The sequence below is a fragment of the Lynx rufus genome, unplaced genomic scaffold (assembly GCF_022079265.1).
Source record: "Lynx rufus isolate CCGP_SWC_20201006 ecotype Redwood Valley unplaced genomic scaffold, mLynRuf1.p SCAF_7, whole genome shotgun sequence".
NCBI classification, from domain to species: Eukaryota; Metazoa; Chordata; class Mammalia; order Carnivora; family Felidae; genus Lynx; species Lynx rufus.
In genome coordinates, this window is record NW_025814889.1 from 100,746,207 (window position 1) to 100,755,175 (window position 8,969).

Consider the following 8,969-nt stretch of genomic DNA (forward strand, 5'->3'; position numbering starts at 1 on the left):
CTCACCAATTCCTACAGTATTAGTAATGAGTCTCAATTTTCAAAACTCATTTATTTTTAAAAGCTTAAACTTAACCTAAAAGATTTTAAAGGAAAATAAACTAGAATGAACAAACATGAGAAATGTTTGTCTTTGAATGAGGGATCTAGCACCTTGAGTTGTCCAAAAAAGTATGTCTCCCCAATGTGTTCATGGCAATGTGGTGTAAAAGATCCATTCAACGTACTTAAGACCACTTTAACTCATATAACATCACTCTGAAATACACAACCAAAATGTTACTTGAGAAAAGCTGAAAATAGTTTTAGTTTACTCATTATCACATGCTAGAAGAAAGTTTGCATGAGAAAACACTGCAAAGGTAATTTTTTAATCCAGATTTCACAAACTCATGGTGCAAAATGGGTCCCACAGCTTCTTCTAAGAGTAATAATTGCTTTTCACTGCTTGTTGTATGCCTGTGAAAATTTGATTGCAATAGTGCAAATGTTCCTACAAAACTAATCATATCCACCCATGCTGTTCTGGCCTCAATAGCCAGCCCCATAACAGCCACTCACAGACTGGCTCTCGAGGCCACTGTAAGTAGGCTGGGCTGACACTCCCATGCCTTGCATCATCTGGCTGCTATACGCCCCATTGCTGGCCCCAGGAGTGGAATTCAGGAAAAGGTCTATGTGCCTGTGTTGCATGTTGGCCTGGTCTTTGGACATAGCTGCCACAGCTTTTTCGTGAGTGGCAAACTCAACATCAGCTCCGCCGGTCACGCTTCCATCAGGCCCAGTCTCAATATGCACTCTCACAGGGTTGAGCGGAGAGAAGTCGTAAGTGTCGTTCTCTGTGGGTGTGTATGGCAGCCCTCTCATGTGGACACTGTCCAGTGCTACTCCCGACAGTGAACTCCCTGTCTCCATACCTGTGGTCATCCGTGCCTGAGGGACAATAGCTGAGGTCTCTCCCAAACACATCAGTGGTAAGCTGTAGCCATCGCTGAGGCTGCCGTTGTCCTCAGAGCCCCCATAGCCTGCACTATAATCACCAGACCTCATCCTCTCCGGGCCCGCTTGCTTGATGATGCCAATACACCTCCTGACTGTGCCAGGACGATCTTGGGGCCTTGGCCGCTGTATAGACATGAACTTCACAGGGGGATCCGAGTATGACCTAACTTCTTCCTGACTGCTTTTGAACACTTCAGCATACCTGCACCTTATTCTCTCCTTATGCTTCCTTAGGGCCTTCTCAGCTAACTCCTGTGAGGCAAAACTACACAAAGGCTTCCCCTCTAATCTTGCCCCTGAGGTCCACAGGCAATGTGATCCTGCTTGGCATAATTTCCAACCCTGAGAACTGAACAATTTCTTTCTCGGTGCCTCCAAATGGGGGAGCTCGAAGCCGCACAAAGCCATCATTGGCGGTGTCAGCACCGTTTGGACCACGGGGCTTCAACACTCAGTCCATCTTGGTTCTGTGGTATGCTTTCCCTGTCTTTTTTAAGGGCCGTTTTTACATGGCCCTTACCACTCTCACCAAAAGCCTCACCACTCTGCCTGCCTTCTCTAGAGTAGATGAAATGAACACCTGCAGCCCCATCATGTATTGTGTGGTCAGAAAGGAAATTCTGCACATCCTCAACAGAGCAGGATCAGGGCAGGCCACGGAGCTTGACCACAAAGCCTTCACCTCCCTCGGGCGCAGCCTCATGGACACTTGAGAGAACAGAGGTCAAATAAACTTGGATGCAGCTTTTTTTGTGGCTTAAAGAACAACTCTAGGATAAGGGTGGGATGCCCACAGTTGGAGACACTTCTGATAGGTGACAAATTGCTGAGGGGAGCAGGACTGTTCAAACAAGTGCAGTTTACAGTCAAAGAACCCTTAATTCCGCCTGACACTTGAAAACGCAGAGGGCTCCAGGAAAGTCCAGGTGCATCTCCTTCTGTTACTAGCCTGAAATGGAAACTCAACTGGCTGTAGGCAAAGGTTTCATAGGAGGGTTGAAACTGAGCTTTTAAGCTTGCAGCCCTCGGCCGCCAGGGGCGCATCTGAGCAATGTGTCTGTGGGAAGCACAGTGAAGGTCACCCGCACTGACAGGTGCAGGAGGAGCTCACTGAAATAGGCTGACAGCAGGCTTGTGGCACTTTCTGAATGAGAGGATGAAAAGCAAGAATCGTCATCAATTATGGAAAATTATCCCTCGGAAGTAAATATTCCCTCTTTCTAATTCTCTTCATTTTCTCCACCTGGAATTCCAATGATAAAGACTTTAACCAATTCTCTATGACTTTTATCCTCTCAAAAATATATTTTGGGGGCCTGGGTAGCTCAGTTGGGTGAGCGTCCGACTTAGGCTCAGGTCACGATCTCACAGTTCGTGGGTTTGAGCCCCGCATTGGGCTTTGTGCTGACAGCTCTGAGCCTGGAGCCTGCTTCAGATTCTGTGTCTCCTTCTCTCTCTTCCCCTCCCCTGCTCGCACTCTGTCTCTGTCTCTCAAAAATGAATAAACATAAAAAAAAAAACTTTTTAAAAATGTGTATTTTAAATATATATATTTTTAATTTTAGAGAGAGGGAGAGAGCACTAGCAGGTGCGAGGGGTGGGGAGGGGGAGGGGGAGGGGAAGGAAGAGAGAGTGTGAGAGAGAGAAAATCCTAAGCAAGCTCTACCGCTGAGCATGGAGAGGCACCTCTGTCCTGTCTTTAATGTGTGTGAGTGCTGCATTCTGGATGATTTCATCAGATCCATCTTTCAGTCTACTAATTATTTATTATTTTAGCTCTGCTTAATCTACTGTGTAACCCATACAGTTTAAAAAGAAACATTTGTGAAAGGGAGGCCTGGGTGGCTCAGTCCCTTAAGTCACCCACTCTTGATTCCGCCTCAGGTCATGATATCACAGTTGGTGGGATCAGTCCCACATAGGGCTCTGTGCTGACAGTGCAGTGCCTGTTTGGGATTCTCTCTCTCTCTCTTTCCCTTCCCTGCTTGTGAACGCACGGTCTTTCTCTCAAAATAAATAAATAAACATTATAAAAAATGTTTAAAATAAACATTTATAAAGATCTTTGTATGCTGAGTTTTTTATATGGTATCTTGTTCTTTTGAAGAAAACATGAAATACGCATACATATGAGTGTAGAGCTTATTAATCATGCTGAATATATTTTTCAGTGGGTTGCTATCGGGTGTTACTTTTTCCGTTTTTTATTCTTTTTTGTCTACTTCCTGTGTTTAGAAATTATATGTCCTCTGGCTAATCATTTAGTGGTTAACACACATTTAATTGTGGTAAAATGACATTACATTCATCATAATCATTTTAAAGTACAATTCAGTGGCATTAACTATATTCACAATGCACAGCCAGCCCAAATTGCACACAATGTACAATTAGAACTATATATTTCCAAAATTTTTCATCACTCTAAATGGAAACTTGTACCCACTAAGCAGTCATTCCCAAGGTACCTGGGTAGCTCATTTGGTTAAGTGTACAACTTCAGGTCAGGTCATGATCTCACAGTTCATGGGTTTGAACCCCGTGTGGGGTTCTGTGCTGACAGCTCAGAGCCTGGAGCCTACTTTGGATTCTGTGTCTCCATCTCTCCCTGTCCCTCCCCTGCCTGTGCTCTGTTTCTCTCTCAAAAATAAATGTTTTAAGAAATGTAACCAGTCGTTCCCAATTCCCCTCTCCTCCCAGCCCCTGGCAACCACAAATTAACTTTCTGTCTCTATGGATTAGCCTATTATGTACATTTCATGTAAATGGCATCATACAGTATGTGGTCCTTTGTATCTGGCTTGTTTCACTGAGTGTAAGGTTTTCAAGGTGCATCCATGTTGTAGCATGTATTAGTAACATATGCAATAATTGTCTTTATGGCTGAATAATATTCTATTGAATGGATATCTCACATTTTGTTTATTCATTTATCTGGTGATAGACATTTGAGTTGTTTTTACCTTCTGGCTATCGTAAATAGAGCTACTATGAACATTCTTAACTTTTTGTTTGAACACCTATGTGTAATTCTTTTGGGTGTATATCTATGAGGGAAATTACTGGATTATGTGGAAATTCCATGTTTACATTTTTGAGGAAGCACCAAATTGTTTTCCACAGCACTGTACAATTTTATATTTTTACCAGAAATCCATAAGATTTATAGTTTTTCTACATCCTTGCAAATACTTGTTATTTTCCTTTTTCTTTTTTTTTTTTTTTACTACAAATAGTTTCTCAGTGTGCTTTTCATTTGCATTTTCTAAATGACTAATTCAGTTAGCATGTTTTCATGTGTTTGTTGCCTATTTGGATATCTGGAGAAATGTCCATTTTTAAATTGGGTTTGTGTCTGCTGTTGAGTTGTAAGAGTTCTTTATATACTCTGGATACTAGATGTTTATCAGATACATGATTTGCAAATATTTTCTCCCAGTTTCTGGATGGTCTTTTCACTTTTAGAGTATCCTTTGATGGATGAAAGGGTTTTTTCAAATGTTTAAAGTTTATTTATTAATTTATTTTTTGAGAGAGAGAGAGAGAGAGAGAGAGAAAGAGCACAAGTAGAGGAATGGCAGAGAGAGTGGAAGAGAGAGAATCCCAAACAGCCTCCGTGCTGTCTGCATGCAGAGCCTCACGGGGCTTGATATCATGAACTGTGAGATCATGACCTGAGCTGAAATCAGAGCCAGATGCTTAACTGACTGAATCACCCAGGCTCCCCTATGCATGAAAGTTTTTAATTTTTATGAAATCTAGCTTATCTATTTTTTCCTTCATTGCTTGTATTTTTGGGGTCACATTTAATAAACCATTAACAAAGGGGGACTTAGGTGGCTCAGTCTGCTAAGCATCAGACTCTCGATTTCAGCTCAGGTCATTATCTCCTGGTCCATGAGTTCGAGCCCTGAGTTATCTGAAGCCTGCTTGGTATTCTATGTCTCCCTCTCTCTCTGTCCCTTCCTCAGCTCATGCTCTGTCTCTCTCTGAAAATAGTAAACATGAAAGAAAGAAAGAAAGAAAGAAAGAAAGAAAGAAAGAAAGAAACCATTGACAATTGCCAAAGCCAAGAAAATTTTCCCATTTTCTTCTAAGAATTTTATTGCTGTAGAGCTTAAATTTTGATCTGTTAACTATTTTGAGTTAGTTTTTGTACATCATTCTTTTACACGTGAATATCTAGTTGTCCCAGCACCATTTGTTGAAGAGACTCTTCACCATTGAATAGTCCTATGGAACTTGTTGAAAATCAATTATAAAGCCTCTCTTCTACCCTACTCCCCCCACAAATTGCACTCCCTAGCTCTCCCTCCTAGGTTTTTGGCATGTCTTTTGTTTGTCCCAGCTTTCTCCCCTAGCCTCCTACCCCCAGGCAACAGCAACCTGCTCATTTTATTTGTTTTCATTGTTTTTGAGGACCACATAGCCACTCCACTCTGATAGAGTTCAGAGTTAGGCAAAACAAAGGGGAGACTCTTGCATAAGTCTTTGAAGGGAACTCTAGCAAGGTCAAAGCAGAGAAACACAGTTCCTTGGGAATCAGACCCTTTCTGTTCTTCTGGTTCCAGGTACCCACCCTGGGAATGCAGGCTGCCATTTTCAAGAATGCCACCATGACAGGAAAGAGGATGGAGCTAGAAGTTAGAATATCACAAAGAACTCTTACCTTATTTTGGAGGCTTTTCTGCTGGCTGAGTGTGTGCTTGGTTGCTGTAGACTTTCTGTTCTCTTCCAGGGTTGTGATTATAACAGGGTTTGTTTAGTTTTGTTTTGCCAAACATTTAGGGGTTTAGGGGCAGGATGGCTCCTGGAGGTCCATACTCTGCCATATTTTCTTCTATCACCCTACCCAAATATTTTGACATGCATGTCAAATTTAACAAAGTCTAAAAGATTTTACCCTTCTCTCAAAAATATAAGGTTTTAAAAATGCTTTCATTCTAATTCCTCCTGCCCAACTTACAGGCTATTTTCCTCCATTATCTTAGTTTTTGGCTGCTTATATATCTTCCATGATAATAATGGTTATGATAATGGCAATGAGGATGATGATGACTGTTACAATGCTTAATTAAATTTTCTCTTATTTGCCAACATAATTCTTCATTATTCCATGGAAAATCACAAAGTCTCCATATCTTCACAGTCCGATGTGGTCGCCATTAGCCACATACGGCTATTTTACACTTGAGATGTGGTTAGTAAGGCTGAGGAACTAAATATTTTTTATCTGAGTCAGTGTAAATTTATATTTAGAAAAAAAAGGAGTGGAAAATCATTTTCTGTTAAACATGCATGTAGTATTGTCATAGGACTTCATTTCACTTTAAATGTCAGCATTGCAATTTCACTGTGTTGTAAATATAAAATACACACTGGATTTCAAAGACTTATTACAAAAAAATAAATGTAAACTATCTCATCAGTAATTTTTTATTACTCAGTAATTTTTTAAAATGATATTTTTAATACATTTGGCTAAATAATTAACATCAATTTTTCACCTTTTGTTTTCAATGGTCATAATGTGACTACCAGAGAATATAGGATTACGTATATGTTTCTATTAATAGTGCTGCTCCAATCAATGTGATTTCCATCTCTCTGATATATATATAAAATTTAGAATTTCCCTTACTGAAGGTGACAAGCTCTCTATGTTGTCTAAAATGTCTATTTTATTTTCATATTTCAAAGATAGTTTCTTTGGGTATAGAATGCTAAGTTGATATTTATTTTCTTTCAACACATTAAAGATACACCATTCTACTGTCTTCTGGCTTATACTGTTACCTTCAGGAAGTGAACATTCAGCCTAGTTGCCATTTCTATGTTAACAATCATTCATTATCCTCTCGATAGTTTTAAGATCTCCCTTAGGTTGATGTTCTCCTGTGCTGTGTCTAGATGTAGATTTCTTTTTATTTATCCTATTTGGAATATATTGGGTTTCTTTGAACTGAGGTTTTGTGATTTTCAATAATTCTGGAAATTCCAAGCCATATCTCTTTACAGAGATCCTCTTTCCCATTCTTTCTATTTTTCCCCTTTTGGAACCCTAAATAGATATACATGAGACCATCTATTTCTAGATTTCATGTGTTTTTACTTTTCTTCATAGTTTTTATTTATCTTTCTTAGCTACATTCTATTATTCTATTGTTTAATCAACACTGAGTATTTTTATTTCATCTATTGTATATTTTACTTCCAGAAGTGCTGTTAGGTTCTTTTTGGTCATTTGTTGCTCATATATTCAAGCTTCTCATTTAACTCTTTAAATATGTTAATTATAATATTTTTCTATATCTGACATCGTCACTATCTGATTTCTGTGGGTTTGTTTCTGCAGCTGTTATTTCTACTTGTTTTCATTCATGTTATCTTCCTTTTCTTAAAATGTATTTTATGAGGGGTACCTGGGTGGCTCAGTCAGTTGAGCATCTGACTTCACCTCAGGTCTGATCTCACTGTTCATGGGTTCAAGCCCCGCATCGGGCTCTGTGCTGACAGCTCAGAGCCTGGAGCCTGCTTTGGATTCTGTGTCTCCCTCTCTCTCTTCCCCTCTGCCACTCACACTCTGGGTCTCTCTCTCTCTCAAAAATAAACATTAAAACATTTTTTTAATGTATTTTATGAAATTTAAGTGTAAGCTGCATTATTCCTAGGACTACATCTTTAGGAATTTTTTGAAACTCAAACAAAAGGTAAAATCATCAAAGAGGATTCTTATTTGCTTTTGCCAGCCACCTAGGGGACATTGTTAACCCAGAACCACTTTAATTTTTCCACTTAGGTATTTTTTATATCATATAAGTAATATGAATGTGCAACAAAACCTGCAGGTGTATTGGTTTATGGATACAAATTTTTTGAAGAGGATTTTTTTCCTCCTCCATCAAATGGAAAGGCTGCATTAGGGCAACTTCCTGGCTTTCTCCTTCTATGTAGCGGGTTTATTTCTAATTCATTATTACACTGATAGAGGTAGGCTGTGTTTGTGTGTGTGTGTGTGTGTGTGTGTGTGTGTGTGTGTGTGTGTTGCAGTTTAAGATCCATTATTAGGTTCCTAACTCAGGTGGGCCCAAAACTCCAACTTTTGTTACCTCATGTAGAAGAGTCTCATGTAGAAATTGAAATGAAACCTCAGGGTCTCCAGGTGGGCAACAGAAATCTTCAGGGCAACAGCCAGTTTTGGTGTCATTTTCCTTTTAGGATTTCAATTTTCAGTGCATTTTGAGGACCTGCAAATTTTTTGCTTTTGTGTCAGTGCAATAATGTGCTAAAAATATTTTCTTTATATAGTATCCAGCATTTAAATGCTTTCAATTAGTGGATCATTCAGTGTATTTTGTCTGTCATAATGTTAGGAAATAAAATGATCTTTTGTTCCTTTCTCATGGATTTCATTCCATCTTTTATTTCTCATGTATTTTTAACATAATTATTTTATAGTTTATATCCAATAATTCTTATATCTAAAATTTTTGACAGTCTAATTCTCTGTGTTGTGCTTTTGTTGTTTCTGTTGACCCTTGTTCATGGGTCAACCTTCTTTTCTCATGTGTTTTGGATGGTGAAATATGGGTAGCAGGGCTTCATATATGGGAGTCTTGTGAGGGAGACATCCCTTCATGCAGGATTATTTTCCTCTTTTAGGTAGCTTGGCCATTTACCAGTCTGGGCTATTTTAAGTGTTGTTGCTTTGGGCTTTCTGGGATTATATGTGTATAAAATCCAACACCAAACTCCTTTGAAGGCAGGCCTGAGCTATTAATTCTTTGACAGTCATGTTATACTCCTGCTCAGAGCCCAGGTTGGGATTCATGCATTTTCTTGCCTTCTTTTGCTGGTAGTAGGAAGTCTTGGTTTGTGTCTTGTTTCCTTGAGGATATAGCCTTCCTACATCTGTGCTTTGATCTCAACTGCAAGTCCCTCCTGGCTAGTCCCCAAGGTCTTGCTTGC

The 8,969-nt window shown here is 39.5% G+C and overlaps 1 pseudogene; it reads right to left on the minus strand.

The window, feature by feature from the left end:
- Window positions 1-500: 500 nt before the first annotated feature.
- On the minus strand, window positions 501-8,208 carry LOC124501971 (heterogeneous nuclear ribonucleoprotein F-like; annotated as a pseudogene).
- Between the last annotated feature and the right edge of the window lie 761 nt (window positions 8,209-8,969).